The sequence below is a fragment of the Cetorhinus maximus genome, chromosome 4, assembly GCF_964194155.1.
Source record: "Cetorhinus maximus chromosome 4, sCetMax3.hap1.1, whole genome shotgun sequence".
Classification (NCBI taxonomy): Eukaryota; Metazoa; Chordata; class Chondrichthyes; order Lamniformes; family Cetorhinidae; genus Cetorhinus; species Cetorhinus maximus.
In genome coordinates this window covers 112,158,402-112,175,361 of record NC_135882.1, presented here as the reverse complement: position 1 = coordinate 112,175,361, position 16,960 = coordinate 112,158,402, and positions in this window count along the sequence as shown.

Sequence of the window (16,960 nt, the reverse complement as noted above, 5' to 3'; positions counted from 1 at the left end):
GAGAGAGACATGGTTATCATGGCCGTGCTTAGTACCTTTCCTGGCCCTGTGTGACCACCACTTAATGCTTCCAGGAGAGTGCTGGTCACCCCTCGGATGGCCAGAGATGAGTGCGCTGCATGGCTGCCCTGTCAACCTGTGACATGGGGGACACTGGTCCAAACCAGGATGCTGAGATTGCAAGGGGCTGTGAGCACCTCCAGCAGTGACTGCTACATGGCCAGTGTTGGTGAGGAGATTGTACAATGTGTGCAGCCCAACTGCTCTGCGGTCCAATAAAGTGGTGGCGGACTCGAAGTCTGTGCCAGGGGGGCGGGGAGCGGGGGGTGAGGGGGTAGTATTGCTTGTATGGGCGGGCAGGCTAGGAGCCCAACCCCAATCATATCACTGTAGCTGTGCCTGATCTGTCTCAGTTGCAGAGGCATGGTCAGTTTATTCAGGTGTCCCTAATGTGTGGCCACTTCCCTCACTTACCCTGCCCCCCACCTCGATTGCCTGTCCATGGGATGCAGCGCCAGGGCAGCACTTGACCCGCCCCCCCCCACCAACTCTGCGCCTCTGAGGTTGGCCAGCACTTGCCCCTGGACACCCCAACCCTCCACTCAGCAGTCACCTCTGGGGTCAGGCATCAATTGCTGCCCCCCATCCCCCCCCACCCCGCCCCCCCCACCCCCCACCCCCCACCCCCCCGGCGCCCCTGAGGCCTGTAAACAACAGGTGAGCTGTGGAGAACGCTGTTGCTCACTTGCCTCAGTTCCCCCAAAGTGAAGGCCGCCAACTGCACGTTGCCTGCGTGCTGTTGTGAGAAACGTTGGCGTGCTTTCCCACCGACGTGGACGGACAATACAGCAGGGTTCCAAGACCCTCTCAGGATAGCCTTTTAATTATAAGCTCCCTGCCAACCAGTGGCGGTAAACGTGGCCCACCATCGGTGGGCTGTGCGGATGATCGCGACCTGCCTTTACACCGTTTTGAAGCAGGTCGTGCTATATTTCCCGCCTCTACCTGGGCTCTGCTATTGCACCTTGACTGGAGTATATAATAAGAGAAATCTGCTACTGCAACATAAAACAACAGTGATTCCGTCTTTCTAAACTACCAGAGCAAGTGTAACAAAGTACTCTTGAAATCATAAAACATAAATGTTCGATACTTTTATAATCGCAATCTTTTCCTGAGTGTGTGTGAATATCTGTATGAGTATGAGCTTGGGGGTAGTTGTGTATAATTGGTTGTTGAATTCGCCTTTCTGTTAAAACTTACAAAAACCTGTCACTTGTCTGTTCCTGAAAGTACTCTGAAGTTAAGGCACTTTTTTTTTAAAACAAGTTGTCTTTGTGGATAGGTGAAAAAAAGAAGGGGAGCCTTGCCTATCATCTCTCCCCTGTCCATAATGAGATTGATAGGCAGTGGTCAAAATAAGTTGGAGCACTGGAGAGGAGCATTACCATGGAATGCGTTTCTTGGTGTTAACGAGAGTTGATAAAGCTGTCACAGCAGTGAAGCCAGTCAGTGACAGGATAATAATGATAAGCGTAGATGCTAAGTCCAAACCTATTAACGTCGTACAGGTTTGTCTTCCAATAATTGAGATGGTAACACAGTCTTGGCTGTATATCAAAAGATCCAAGAGACTATTTATGCATATTTAGAAAGAGCATCTGGTAGTTATTGAAGACTTTAATGCAAAGTTGAGAGCAAATAGAGCTTGTGGCAAGTATGGACTTGGTGCAACCAATGAGAGGGGGTCATGCTGCTTGATTGGTTAGAAGGCAACAAGTTGCTTGCCCTGAATACAGGCTTTCATCTTAGAGATAGTTAGTGATATAGATGGACTTCCCCTGGTAAATGTTACAAGAACCAAATTGTATAGTCAGTAAAAGAGATAGAAGAGAAGGGCTAGATTCCACAGCCTTGCCTAGTGCCAATTGCAGTCTGACCATCAACTGATATGGACAAAGATCAAAGGAAGAAATTGGTGTCATAAGATGAACTATACCTGAAACAACAAAATGAAAAACAGCCATAGATGACAGTCAAATGTTTAGATCTAATAGTGAAAAGGCATGATGCAAAGACCAGTGGTGTACAAAGCAGGAAATATCTCAAATTGTGTACTGATGTGAAGGAAGTCTGTATGAAAGCCAAGAATAGCTGGCTGAGCAAAACAGCTGAAGAAGCAAAGAAAGCTTTCAAGAATGGTAACACCAAGAAAGTATATTTACTAGTCAAGGTCATAGCTGGAAAGAGGTATGTATTTTTTATTAATTTATGGGTTGTGGGCATCGCTGGCTGGGCCAGCATTTATTGTCCATCTCTAATTGCCCTTGAAAAGGTGGTGGTGAGCTGCCTTCTTGAACCATTGCAGTCCATGTGGTGTAGGTACACCCACAGTACTGTTAGGGAGGCAAACTGTAATAATTCTTGATAGATGTCAAGGACAAACATGGAGGACTGTTATATGATAAGGACAAGGTCAGCCTGTGTCTCAGTTGTGCTTGGTGATATGTCCGTGTTTCAGTCACGCATAATAATTTTGTACTTTCTGGGCGATGGGTATGACCTATACAGACTACTGTATGTGCCCCATGTTTTGGTTAGGGGAATGTCATTTGAAGCTGATATTTCTCGAGAACCAACCATAACTTAATGGATGCTATTAGGCAATTATCTAAAATGTTTTGGTTACAAATACTAAATATAGATTTATTTACAATTTATGCATATAATATATTCAGCTTTGGTGTAATGGTCAAGGTGATTGGGATGTTCTGATATAAAATCAGGAACTCCATTTTCTTTTGTCTTTTCGGATATGGGAAAATCATTGCAGGAAACTGTTTGAAGAAGAACCAGAACAGATAAACAGTGAAGATTGGATGTTAAAAGAAGAGGAACTAGACCCTGAGACACTGAAAGATGAGATAAGGAAAGCTGTAAAAAACATCAAGAATGGAAAGGCAGAAGGACAAGATCAGATACCAATGGAAGCACGAAAAGTGTGAGGTGAAACAGTAGTAGATGCAATGGAAGAGATTATTGATGAGATGTGGACAACAAGTGAATGGCCTTGCAAGTGGACTATACCTGAGATGGTCACAATGCCCAAGACAGCAGGCACAGAGGACTGTCCAATACATCATATGCTAAGTCTCATCAGTCTTGCATCCAAAGCACTACTTGACACCGTCAGACAGAGAGTGGCCTCCTGTTTGAACAGAGAAGTGGTGGGGAAGCAGTTTGGGTTCCTTCCTGGAAAGGATACTACTGGCGCTATGTTTGTGCTCAGAATTCTCACGGAGAAATGTGAAAATAAGCATCAATCCCAGCTTTGGCTCATTTTGGGAGGAATCATTCCAAATTTGCACTAAGTGCGATAGCAGGCGTGAAAAACGTTTTATCCACTGGTCGCAATGGTGGGTTATATCATTGCTTCCTGACTCATTAATTGTGCAGCCACAGGAAACACGCCATCTTGTTGGCAGGTGGCCTCTGATTTGCCCAACATGCTGTTACCTCGCTGCTTCCTCATGCTGGGCACCATATTTAAACTGCAGTTGCGCTCACACTTCTCAATGCTTGCAGCCCAAGACTGCTCCGGTGGAGACATAGCCCTGAAAGCCAAGAAGAGTGCAGTGACCCGTCACTAGAATGCGTTTTGGAGGTCCGCCGTGATGTCCTCCACTGCGTGCCCCCCTCTACCCCCACCTGCACCGGCCACAGGAGGTCCAGTAATCTTACCACTCCAACTTGGGAGGCAGTGGCAATGGTGGTCAATGCCAACATTGCACAGAATAGATTGGCCATCCAGTGCATAAAGAGGATGAATGATCTCATCCATGTCACCAGGTAAGACAACCATCTCATCACTCTAGACTCACACTCACAAGCCCATCACACATTCACTGGTATCTCACTCACTGCCAGTTCAAGGGACATCACCACTCACTCTCTCACACATACCCTTCTGGCTTCATTTCCACTGCCTCCACAGCCCTCATCATCTTGAGGCCACTTGCACAGATCAACATGTGCCCTTCACACACCCTGGGATACCCTCTTCCCCAGTACAGCCCTCACCCTACAGGCTCTTCCATTGCCTGAAGCTACTTCTCCCATTCCCCAAGCAAGCCCTAACCCTACAGCTGTTGAAAAGCCAACCCTGCCTTGTGGCTGGGTTAGGTAGAGACCTGCCCGTGACCCCCACTAAAAATGATGTGGTGCTGTCTGCGAAGCCTGGCACTGACGACTGCAAGTGCTGTCCGAAGCAAGGTAGGCAAACAAACCTCAAAGTCCCAAGCAAACTGCAGCTCGCCAGGTGCACGTCACTTATGTGCAGTTGTGAAACACGTCGGTGTGCAATCATGCCAAAAGTGCCTGGAAGATCCAGCGTGGGAGGATGATTCCAAGAAGCAGGGCTTATAATGAGATTGTAAAGTATTGAAATTAGGTTCCCAACGTACGGTGGTGGGAAACACGACACGCCATTGATGGGTGGAGCAGATGATTGCAAACTGGTATCACAATGGCGTAAAACCAATTTTTGTCCTTCTCGCCACATTGTTTGCTCATGCCCACCATGATGCCCGCCGCCAACAGGACCAGACAATTCCGCCCAGTGAGTCTTTTGGACTGAACATAAGTGAGGCAAAGGCCAACATTATGGCTCTAAATGGCTATGGGAAAGTCAAGATTTGAAGCACTAAAATAGAGGCAGTGAACAAGAGCAGCAGGTGCAGGGGAACAGCAACACCTCCATGTTCCACTTCACACAACATCCTGGAACTATATCACATTCCCTCCCTGTATTTGGGTCAAAATGATAGAACTCTTGCAGAAACAAGGAGCTATATATCTACATTCTTCAGAAAAGGAAAACTTGCAAGAGAAAGAAGAGAATATATATGGTACCATAGTACCTCGCAGACAGTTCAACTAAATGGTGTTCAAAATTGGGGAGCAAAGCTTGTGGATATGTGAAATACTTTTCAAATTGCAATGGTACAAGGTGTGACTTTCTCCTGTTATCTTGGCGAGCCGAGTAAGATCCTTGACCGCATCAGGCATTGAACTGCCAAGCGGAGATTGGTGGAGGTGAAACTAAGGCCATTCACTCCCACCTGTAATATTTGAGACTTAGAGAAGGTTTACTCCATCCTTTCTTTCTTTTGGGGCAGTAAATCATCTATGAAGGATTTTGAATACCTGGAACTGCTGTCCCTTGCTGTTACACCCTCAAACATGCTTCTTGTGGTTTTGTTAGCTGTTGCTCAAGTTTTGGGAATGCTGGTCTTTCATTTTAAATAGCTGCAATTAAATGATTGGAAAAATATTTCAGCAGGAATGCCTTCTGAGCTATTTCCAGTATCCTGTTCTGCCATCGGTTGCAACTAGCCGTACTTTTCCACCTGCTTCAGGATTGGGTGTTCAACATGCAGCAATGATAATCTTGTAACTGCATTTCACCTCTTCACCTGTCCAAACACCTATAGTGCTGTTTCAAAATGCTTACAGTACCATCATCATTTATCCTAGTGACTGCTTGGGTTTCACCATTGTATTTGCTTTTACCTGTGGCTATGGAAACAGGCTAAAACTGTTATCCTTGATTGCCGAACAGCCATTTTTTTCAGCTTGCCCTCCTCAACATCTAATTCAGTGAATTGTTCTAAAATAACTGAATTATAACTAGTGCTTAGGAAATCAAAACTGATTTACATTATCTTGCACCCTCTTATTCTGCGGCTTGTTTTCCATGAGGAAACTGATGAGTGAGTCTGCCCTCATAATCAATGCATCAGTAACTTGTTTCATACATCAATGCACTGCAGGTTGATTGATATTGCAGATTTCCCCAGATGCCACTTGGATAGATTCCAAGTCTATCCAAGATAACACCAGCAGAAACCTACCTTTGGTAAGCTTTTGCAAAGTGTTGGAACTGAAACCTCCTAACAGCCCATTGACCTGCTACTGCGCCCCTTGCCATTGATTTTTTGGAGTGGCCTCGCAGCCAAAAATGGCAACTCTTCTGTGGATGACTTCCTTCACTGCCACAGGCACTGCCATCCTTGTAAATGATGTTTTCTGCAGGGCAGATGCCAGCATATAGCATAAATCATTTAATGCCTCCTAGTCAAATGGAGCTTGCAAATGTTCTCTGACGTAAGTGTGCCTGGATCTGTGCACACAAGTGTGTGGATAAGCATGAGTGTGAACAATCCGTACATGGTGCAAAGGAACCTGTTAGATATCCCGCCTTTGATATTTGCTGTTCCTTCCAAAAAAATGCAAAGAAAAATTTTCCACTTATGGCTGCACGCCAAGGATTGTACTGTGATTTTCCATGTTACAGGCATGCAATCTGAATCTTCTGGAATCTTCCAATGTCCCATATATGAATAGGACAGGTTCCTAGAACTGATTGTGTCAAGTGCTGGGGATGTGAAGGTCAAAGGGGCCATGAAATCAGGGACAGGAGGTTTAAAATGAAGGTGTAGTTCCTCAAAGATGCATCTTTATATTCTATCTGAGAACATTTTTGGCTTGCTTTTTGCTGGAGCGTAAGTCAAAAGGCTGCAAGTATTCAGGGAGAAAGAGCCCTGAAATGCATACAGAAGGAAGTCATCCACAGAAGAATTGCCATTTTTGGCTGCGAGGCCACTCCAAAAAATCAATGGCAAGGGGCGCAGCAGCAGGTCAATGGGCTGTTAGGAGGTTGCAGCTCCAACACTTTGCAAAAGCTTACCAAAGGTAGGTTTCTGCTGGTGTTATCTTTTTATACTGTTTTAGTACGGAATACTTTCCTGCCAGCTGCATCCTCACACAGGATGTTGTCTCTTTTATTATGAAAGAAAGAGAGAACTTGCATCTATAGACTGTCATTCATATCCTCAGGACATTTCACAGCTAATTACCCACTTTTGAAGTTTTGTTTGTGTTGTAATGTAGACAAACATGAAAGCCAATTTGATGTAGACAAACATGAAAGCCAATTTGTACACAGCAAAGTCTCACCAACAACAGATTTGCCACGAATTGTGCCTGCCGCAGAAATCGGCTGCTCCCAAAGTTTCAGGTGTGAGGAAAAGAGGTCACCAGGAGTAGATCTTCAATTCTGTGAAGGGCACAACTGAGGTACCTGTTCTCCTACTGAAGACCCTAAAACATGGGCAGAGTTAGTGGGGCAAACTTCTGGCTTTCAGGATGGAAGGCGGCCAAGGAGGAGGACGATAAACAGAGGGGCGAGCTGGAAGGGTGGTGGTTAGGCATGATGTGGATGGGGGTGATGGTTAGCAATTGGGAGGGAAGTTGGCTATACACTTGTAAAGTTCTTTGGTACTATAGTAGAACCAGTAAGCACCTCCCTTCTCCACAGTCAGTCAAATATTTAAAAGAAAAAATAAGGATTGCTATTTAGGCCACATTTAGACCTGATTTATCTGACAAAACTTGTCAGGCATTGGTTGCTTTCATGGCAACTCAATTTTGCACAGCAGACCTCAAACAGGGGTTGGGCACCTTTTTATATATGCATGGCAAAAAGGGTAATGATAATCAGAGCATGGCAGGAAGGGACAGAGCGTACAAACTTAAGAGTGCACCGGCAGATAAGCCTAGAGGTTGCAAAAATAGTTGAAAAAAAATAGAACTAAAGGCTCTTTGTCTGAATGCACTTAGCATTCATAACAAAACTGATGAATTATCAGTTCAAATAGAAATAAATATGTATGACCTGATAGGCCTTACAGAGACATAACTGCAAAATGACTAAAGCTGGGACCTGAATATTCAAGGGTTCATGATATTTAGGAAGGACACGAAGCTAGGAGAAAGGTGGTGGGACAGCTCTGTTAATTAAGGATGTTATTAGTATAACAGTGAGAGATGACCTTAGTTCTAAAGATCAAGACATAGAATCAGTGTGGCTTGAGATAAGAAACAACAAAGGTAAGAAGGCACTTGTGGGAGTAGTTTATAGGCCCCTTAACAGTAAGTACACTAGAATGGGGGCTTGTGAGAAAGGTACGACAGTGATTATGGGTGATTTTAATCTACATATAAATTGGATGAATCAGGTTTGCAAAGATAACTTGGAAGTTGAGTTCTTAGAATGTGTTTGCGGCAGTTTCTTAGAGCAGTACATTCTAGAGCCAACCATGGTCGAGGCTATCCTAGACCTGGTAACATGCAATGAGATCAATTAATTAATGACTTCATAGTAAAGGCATCCCTAGGTAGCAGTGATCATAACATGATATGATTTCAAATTCAGTTTGAGGGAGAGAAGAATGGGTCTAGGACTAGTGCTTTAAACTTAAATAAAGGCAATTATAGGTGTATGAAGACAGAGCTGGCTATAGTGAACTGGGAAATTAGGTTAAGGGATAGGCTAGTAGAGACGCGAGGGCAGACATTTAAGGAGATATTTCATAACACTCAGCAAAGATACATTCCAATGCGAAAGAAAGACTGTAGGAGAAGGACGCACCATCTGTGGCCAACTAAGGAAGTTAAAGGTAGTATAAAATTGGAAGAAAAAGTGTACAATTCTGAGAAGATTAGTGGCACATCAGAAGATTCGACAGAATATAAAAAAACAGCAAAGAATGACTGAAAAAATAAGGCTGGAAAAATTAGAGTATGAGGGAAAACTAGCTAGGAATATAAAAACAGATAGTAAGAGCTTCTACAGGAATTCAAAAAGGAATAGGGTAAATAGAGTGAGCATTGATCCTCTAGAGATTGATCTATGGAATTAATAATGGAAAATAATGAAATGGAGGATGAATTTTGTATCTGTCTTCACTGTAGAAGACACAAATAACATGCCAGAAATAATTGAAAACCCAGAGCTGAAAGGTAGGGAGGAACTTAAAACAATTAAAATCACCAGGGAAAGGGTACTGAGAAAATTATTAGAACTAAAGACTGACTCGTGCCCAGGTCCTGATGGACTTCATCTCAGCTTCTTAAAAGAAGTGACTGCTGAGGTAATAGATGCATTGGTTTTAATTTTTCAAAATTTCCTAGATTTTCGACAGGTCCCATCAAATTCGAAAGTAGTAAATTTAACCCCCCTATTCAAGGAAGGAGGGAGGCAGAAAGCAGGAAACTACAGGCCAGTTAGCCTAGCATCTGTCATAAGGAAAATGTTGGAATTTATTATTAAGGAGGTTATAGAAGGGCACTTAGAAAATCTCAATGCAATCAGGCAGAGTCAACATGATTTTGTGGAAGGGAAGTTGTGTTTGACTAATTTATTAGAGTTCTTTGAGGAAGTAACAACAATATAAAAGTAGTGAAGTTTTGCTATAACTGTACATGGTGTTGGTGAGACCACATCTGGGGCAGAATATTGCGCTCATCGGCAGGCACGCGCAGCAGTCAGCAGTGCATCTGCTGACAATTAACAGGCCTATTGAGGCCATTAAGACTACTATGGCCATTAAAGCAATATTTAAATGAAATTTATCGCTGCCCTTCTAACATTATGGTTGGAGGGCAGGCGAAAAGGCCAAACAGCCTTTGGATTTTTTAGGAAACCTCATCCACTGGCGGGATGAGGTTTCCAACAGCAAATAAAAATTAAATAAGAACTAAATAAAAGTTTTTAACTTTCATTCACAACATGTTCCTGCTCCTGTGACCACAATTCCATGCTGGCTGGTCAATTAATGGCCAACTAGTGTGAAACATATGCTGCAGTGCTACCAGGGTGGGACGGGAGGAGAGCGAGTGCTGAAGCTCACGCTGCAGCGCGCGTTTCATGCTAGCTGGCCATTAATTGACCAGACAGTGTGAAATCGCGGTCGGAGGCCGATCACTGGCGGCAGTTGGCTTCCCGACTGCTCCCAGGCCCGCCCACCAGGGCCCATCTGACCACCAGAAAATCCTGGCCCTGGAGTACAACGTACAGTTTTGGTGTCATTATTTAGGAAATGACAAAACTGCATTAGAAGCAGTGCAAATAAAGTTCAGTCGACTGATTCCTGGGATGACAGGGTTGTTTTATGAGGAAAGGTTGGACAGGTACGGCCTGTATCCATTGGAGTTTAGAAGAATGAGAGGTGATCTTATTGAAACATACAAGATCCTGAGGGAACTTCACTGGGTGAATGCTGAAAGGTTGCTTCCCCTTGTGGGAGAGATGAGAACTAGTGGACACAGTTTAAAAATAAGGAGTCTCCCATTTAAGCCAGAGATGTAGAAATTTTCTCAGATGGTCATTAGTCAGTGGATTTCTCTTCCTGAGAGAACGGTGGAGCCAGGGTCATTGAATATTTTTAAGGTTGAGTTAGATACTTTCTTGACCCACAAGGGAGTTAAAGGGTATAGGGGGTAGTCAGGAAAGCAGAGGCCACAATGAGATCAGCAATGATATTAGTGGAGCAGGTGTAAAGGTATGTCATATGTAAAGGTCCTAACACCTATAACAGACACTGATCCTGCACACATATTTCTGCTTATATTAATATTGAGGGCAACGCACTTCCAGCTCGTTAAGTAGGTGATAACTGAAAAGTATTGAATTTCGAGGCAAATCTGTTTTATTGCAGTTAGGTGAGAAATAAATTCTAGATAGGATACCTGACAAACTGCTGATCTTTGATTACCTCAGAGGGCAGATAGGGACTCAGTTTAATGTTTCATCCAAAAGATGGCCTCTCCGCCATTCCCTGAGTACTGCACTGAAATGTCAGCCTAGAAAATGCACTCAAGTCTCTAGGGTGCTCTGATTTAGGAGCAAAAGTCTTATCATCACTAAGCCAAAGCTAATACCTAGAAGATATTTATAACGACTCTTCAGGTCTATCCACCACTATCATAAAGTAATTCATATTCATCACATTCCCAGGAAACATCTCGTTGATGGTGTCAGGGACCAATGAAGAATTCACCAACACCCACTTCTCCTACTGCATGTTCTTGCACTCTTGTTCTGGAAGGCATTGTTGTTAACAGATTGCTTTGGCAGGGGATATTAAACCTTCAGTACTTCACTGGTCTCTTCATGATTGCAGAAAATCATCAGAGGAGAGAGGTTGGCAACTCAAGGACACAGTCAATCTCAAGCCCCTAAACTGCTTACCGTTTTACGGCAGCTAGTGCCATTAGAAGGAGGTGTGGATTCACTTCCTCTGACGATCCTGCACTGCACCAAATGGATTCCAGGAGCTGCTGCACTGCACATTTCTCAGTGGCAATCTGACGGTGATTGCCACTCCATGGAAACTCTGGGCCATAGTCTTGATGGTACCACAAAACGGCTGGTAGTGAATAGAAAGTTTATTTTACACCGAATTTCTTTTCTATTGAGTTTAATATCAAACAACATGATCCTACTGAACACAGTGGATCCAAAACAAAAACAGAATTACCTGGAAAAACTCAGCAGGTCTGGCAGCATCGGTGGAGAAGAAAAGAGTCGACGTTTCGAGTCCTCACGACCCTTCAACAGAACTGACAGTGGATCCAGATGGAATCAAGTCACATTAAACAATGCATTACAATAGTCATGGTTGGTAGTTGCTCATTTCACGCACGCTGAAGGAAAATTACAGCCCCATATAGTTGGCAGTAGAGCGCAGAGCATAGGGTGAAATGCACAACCCAAGGACTGAAAACCAAGTATATGTAACAACAGAACAGAAAGAAGTTGGCTGAGGAGCCAGCCTCAGGCCGCCCTTGGAGTTCGGAATTAGTGGCATCTAGAACTCTTTTAAAGAAGGCTTCATTAATGCATTGAGTTCTCTGAAATAGGGGTAACCAAAGGATGGATGTGGTTGATTGGGGTCAAAAGTGGGATCTTCTCATAGGGGAAGTTGGGATCGATGAAGTACGAGATGAGTGCTTTGCAAAAGTCTTCGCTAGAGAAGAAGATGTAACTAATGTAGCAGTAAAGGAGGAGGAAGTAGCGGTATTGGATTAGAAAAAAGATAGAAAAAGAGATTGCCCTTAAATGGGTGACAGTTTTCAAAGGAGATATACCTGCCATCCTTGGCCCACCATGAAGAATCAGAGGCTGGTTGATGGGTCACAAGTGATACCTGTTCTATACCTAAGGCAGAATTTTCCTGTTGGCACATAAAATGGCAGGCGGTGATGTTGGGCAAGCGTCCTGACGTCACCGCGCACCATCTCGATATATCTGCTGGGCGCCTGCCATTAATTAACGGGCCATTTAAGGCCCATGACTCACCAATCAACTCTGAATTTTCGGCACCCGTGCAATCTTCAGGTCGGTGCACGGGCGCAATGGGCAGGCGGGTAGGACACATTTGTATAAACCTCATCCATGGTGGAATAAGAGGACTCAGTGGGGTCGTGAGTGTGCCCTCTCAAGTATTGATTTTTCAAAGTTTTTGAAACTTGCCTGTGTGATCAGCAACACTTCAAAATGCACACCAGCTGCTCTGATTCTTCATGGTGGGCCAAGCTCTTAACCCTCAGGTCAGCACTCTGCAATGAGGAATCTTTTTTGGGTCTGCAGGTTTCTGGAAGCTTTCCCATAGCCTGGGAATGGGAGCTGAACTGTCCACTGGAGGCACCTCCTCTGAGGAGGAGGGGAGGGCTAGAAGTGGGAGGAGGCCAGGAGTGCACATTCAGCCTCCAGGGGAGCCACCTTTGGGAGGACAGGCGCAGGCACAAGGGGCGCAAGGCCAAGAGGTAGACCAAGGTGGAAGGGGCCGCAGAAGACGCCACTATCCTGCTGCCAGGGTTTACAGGTGACGAAGCAGCTACCTCAATATGACTGAGGTGCAGTGCCGAAGGAGGCTTCGTCTCCCAAGGGAGACAGTCAACTATATCTGTCAAATGATAGGCCCTGAGATCTCTCCTAACTGTGTGGGTGGACACCCCATGCCAGTGACGCTAAAGGTCACAGCTGCCCTCAACTTCTAAGCCTCTGGCTCTTTCCAGGGCTCGGTGGGTGATCTTTGTGGTGTCTCCCAATCAGCTGTCCACACTTGTGTCAATCAGGTTACAGACGCTCTGTTCAGGCATGCATTGACCTTCATCCACTTCCGCTGGGACCAGTCAAGCCAGGCACAGCGAGTCAGAGGCTTCGCAGCCATTGCTGGCTTCCCCCGCGTCCAGGGTGCTATAAACTGTACACATGTGGCCATCAAGGCGCCAGCAGGTGAGCCCGGTGCCTTCGTCAACAGGAAGGGCTTCCACTCCATGAACGTGCAGATAGTATGTGATCACAGGATGCTGATTCTACAAGTTTGTGCAAGGTACCCAGGCAGCTCCCACGATGTCTGCATCCTCAGACACTCACAGGTGCCGGGGCTCTTCAGTGCTCCAGCTCGGCTGGATGGATGGCTGCTGGGTGACAAGGGCTATCCCCTCAGAAGGTGGCTCATGATGCCTCTCCACTATCCAAGAACAGAAGCTGAGCAGCGGTACAATAGGAGCCACGGCACCGCAAGGTCTGTGGTGGAGAGAACCATCGGTCTTCTCAAGATGCGCTTCCGATGCCTGGACCACTCAGGGGACGCACTCTAGGAACCCCCAGATCATGAGTCGCTGATAGTAGTTGCATGCTGCGCTCTCCAAAATCTTGCGTTGGAAAGGGGGGACGCAGTGGAAGATGAAGACATCGACGCAGTGGCTGCGGCTGCACACGATGAGTCCAGCAGTGAGTCCGAGGATGAGCACGCACAGGGAAATGCTGAGGGGGAATACGCTGACCCAGGCATATTGCAGGGAGGCAGGGACACCCGGGAGGCTTTAATTCAATGAACCTTCAGCTAGTACACCACAAATGGACCTCCAGGACAAGCCTGGGCTTAAGGCTCCTTACTCGACACCTAAGTGCCAAATCTTCCAGCTTAGGAACAGTAACTAAGGACCTTGTTAATAGAGCTGAATGTCCCACAAAGCACTCCTAACATTTTTGGAAACCAGAAACATGCAGAAGAAAAGAGGCATCCTCAGCCTTGGTCACAAGCCTGAATTTAATATCACAGGTAAAGAAACTTAATGAAACAAAATGACAAGGGTGTTTCAATTCAAAGCAAATCATAAAGACCTCATCTCCGGCCAACACAAAAGCACCAGTGGTAAACCCGTGGTGTGCCTAAGGTGCCTTATGTTTACGTTTCTGGGTGCTACGTCTTGTTGCTGCCCCATCGCTGGGAGTGGCATCTGAGACAGCCTGCTCATTCTGCTGTCCTGTTGGCTTCGATGACCTTGGCAGTCGTCCTCTGGCCCGTGGAGCCTGTGCTGGCCCTGCCAGTTCCACAGCTGGCATCTCCCCAGTTGTCGCAGCTTCACCGGATGCTACGGTCACTGGGAGAGGGGTGGAGGAGCTGCCACCCTCATCCGGAGCGCCCTGAGAGGGCGCAGAGACAACAGGCAGCTGCCATATCGACGTAAGATCACTAAGGACCTCCCTGCTCACCGCGGATGGTTGGGCACCGAGCTGTGAAACTTGGTGTCCACACCATCTCCCTCACTGGCACTGACTAGCTGAGGTCAATGCCAATGTGAGAGCTTGCTGGGCAGAGCGTATCCCCAGGAAGCCCTGATGGGTCTCCTGGAGGAGCCTCTCCACGAGAGTCGCCACTCTCTCCATGGAGGAGGCAATGGCACTCGGACATGTGGCTCATTGCATCGGTGATCGTCCGCATAGACTCCTCCACCACGGAGAACAAGCCAAGCATAGCCTCATGTATCTCTCCCAGATGGTCCCACACTCCCGGCCGCATTTCCTGCCCCTGCTGCATTGCGACGACTCCAGAGGCACATCATCAGGCACCGACTGAGCATGTGCCTGGTCCCCTGCAGTCCTCCGACTGCTGACACTATGGGCACTCTCTGTCTCTGCCAGCTACTCCAGCGACTGTGAAGTGCCCTCACCACTGTGTCCCAGGACACTAGCCGACATTCTAACTCCCACCGAGGTGCTAGTATCTGTGCTGGTGCCTGCCTGGCAGAGATAGAACAAAGAAAAGTACAGCACAGGAACAGGCCCTTCAGCCCTCCAAGCCTGCGCAGATCATATTGCCCGTCAACTAAAACATTTTGCACTTCCGGGGTCCATATCCCTCTATTCCCATCCTATTCATGTATTTGTCAAGCTGCCTCTTAAACACCACTATCGTACCTGCTTCCACCACCTCCTCTGGCAGGAATTCCAGACACTCACTACCCTCTGTGTAAAAAACTTGCCCCGCACATCTCCTCTATAGTTTTCTCCTCTCACCTTAAATCTATGTCCCCTAGTAATTGACTCTTCCACCCTGGGAAAAAGCTTCTGACTATCTACTCTGTCCATGCCACTCATAATTTTGTAAACTTCTATCAATTCGCCCCTCAATCTCCGTTGCTCTAGTGAGAACAATCCGAATTTCTCCAATCTCTCCTCATAGCTAATAACCTCCAGACCAGGCAGCATCCTAGTAAACCTCCTCTGCACCCTCTCCAACGCCTCCTTATCCTTCTGGTAATGTGGCGACCAGAATTGCACGCAATATTCCAAGTGTGGCCTAACTAAGGTTCTATACAGCTGCAGCATGACTTCTCAGCTTTTAAACTCAATACCCCTGCCAATGAAGGCAAGCATGCCATATGCCTTTCTGACTACCTTATCCACCTGCGTTGCCACTTTCAGTGACCTGTGGACCTGTACACGCAGATCCCTCTGCCCGTCGATGCACTTAAGGATTCTGCCATTTACTGTATAATTCCTGCCTGTATTAGACCTTCCAAAATGCATTACCTCGCATTTGTCCAGATTAAACTCCATTTGCCATTTCTCCGCCCAAGTCTCCAACCGATCTATATCCCATTGTATCCTTTGACAATCCTCTTCACTATCTGCAACTCCTCCAATCTTAGTGTCGTCTGAAAACTTACTAATTAGCCCAGTTACATTTTCCTCCAAATCATTTATGTATACCACAAACAGCAAAGGCCCCAACACTGATCCCTGTGGAACTCCACTAGTCACAGCTCTCCATTCAGAAAAACACCCTTCCACTGCTACCCTCTGTCTTCTATGACCAAGCCAATTCTGTATCCATCTTGCCAGCTCACCTCTGATCCCATGCGACTTTACCTTCTGTACCAGTCTGCCATGAGGGACCTTGTCAAAGGCCTTACTGAAATCCATGTATATAACATCCACTGCCCTTCCATCGTCGATCATCTTTGTCACTTCCTCGAAAAACTCAATCAAGTTAGTGAGACATGAACTCCCCTTCACAAAACCATGCTGCCTCTCACTAATACGCCCATTTGCTTCCAAATGGTAGTAAATCCTGTCAGATGGTGTGACGCTGGTGAGACTTCAGGGCCCTCAAGTGTGAGAGGGGGCTCTGCTGCTCCTCCTCCCGGCCCTGCTCAGCTGATGCTGAAAGGAAGAACAAGGACATTGGATCAGTTAACGTGGAGACAATGTCAATGTGCATCCCTGTCCCCCGGATCATTATACGCTCATCCTTCCATAAGCAATGGTCAAGCCATGTTGCAAAATTAAATCACTTAACATTCAGCACTGCTATGGCTGTTGGGAGAACAATGCTAACTTCACTACTGGACAAACTTACCCGCCTGTGGCACCCCAGCCTCACCGACACCAGTGGACCTGGGCACATGGCGCCTCTCCAAATCCAGTGCCTCCTGCTCAAACCGGCTGAGAATGGTTAACTGCATCTGGCCGCCGCCAGTGCTCTCACACTCTGCAGCATTATGTGCATTCTTCTCCTGAAAAGGAGAGAAGAGCATTGATTTGTGCAAATTGTACATGGACTCTCTTTGCGCACGGCCCACCCCAACCAGAGTGAGACATTGCAGGGCTCCAGTGCCTCCTCACCCTGTTGCTGCTGAACACTCACACAAAGATGCCAGGCCTGTTTCCCACCCACCCCCTTGGCCATATGCTGCCTACATTAGGCACCACATGGTATACCCTTCCATAGCAAGGAGGCGCAAGCACGTGAAGCTCAGAGGA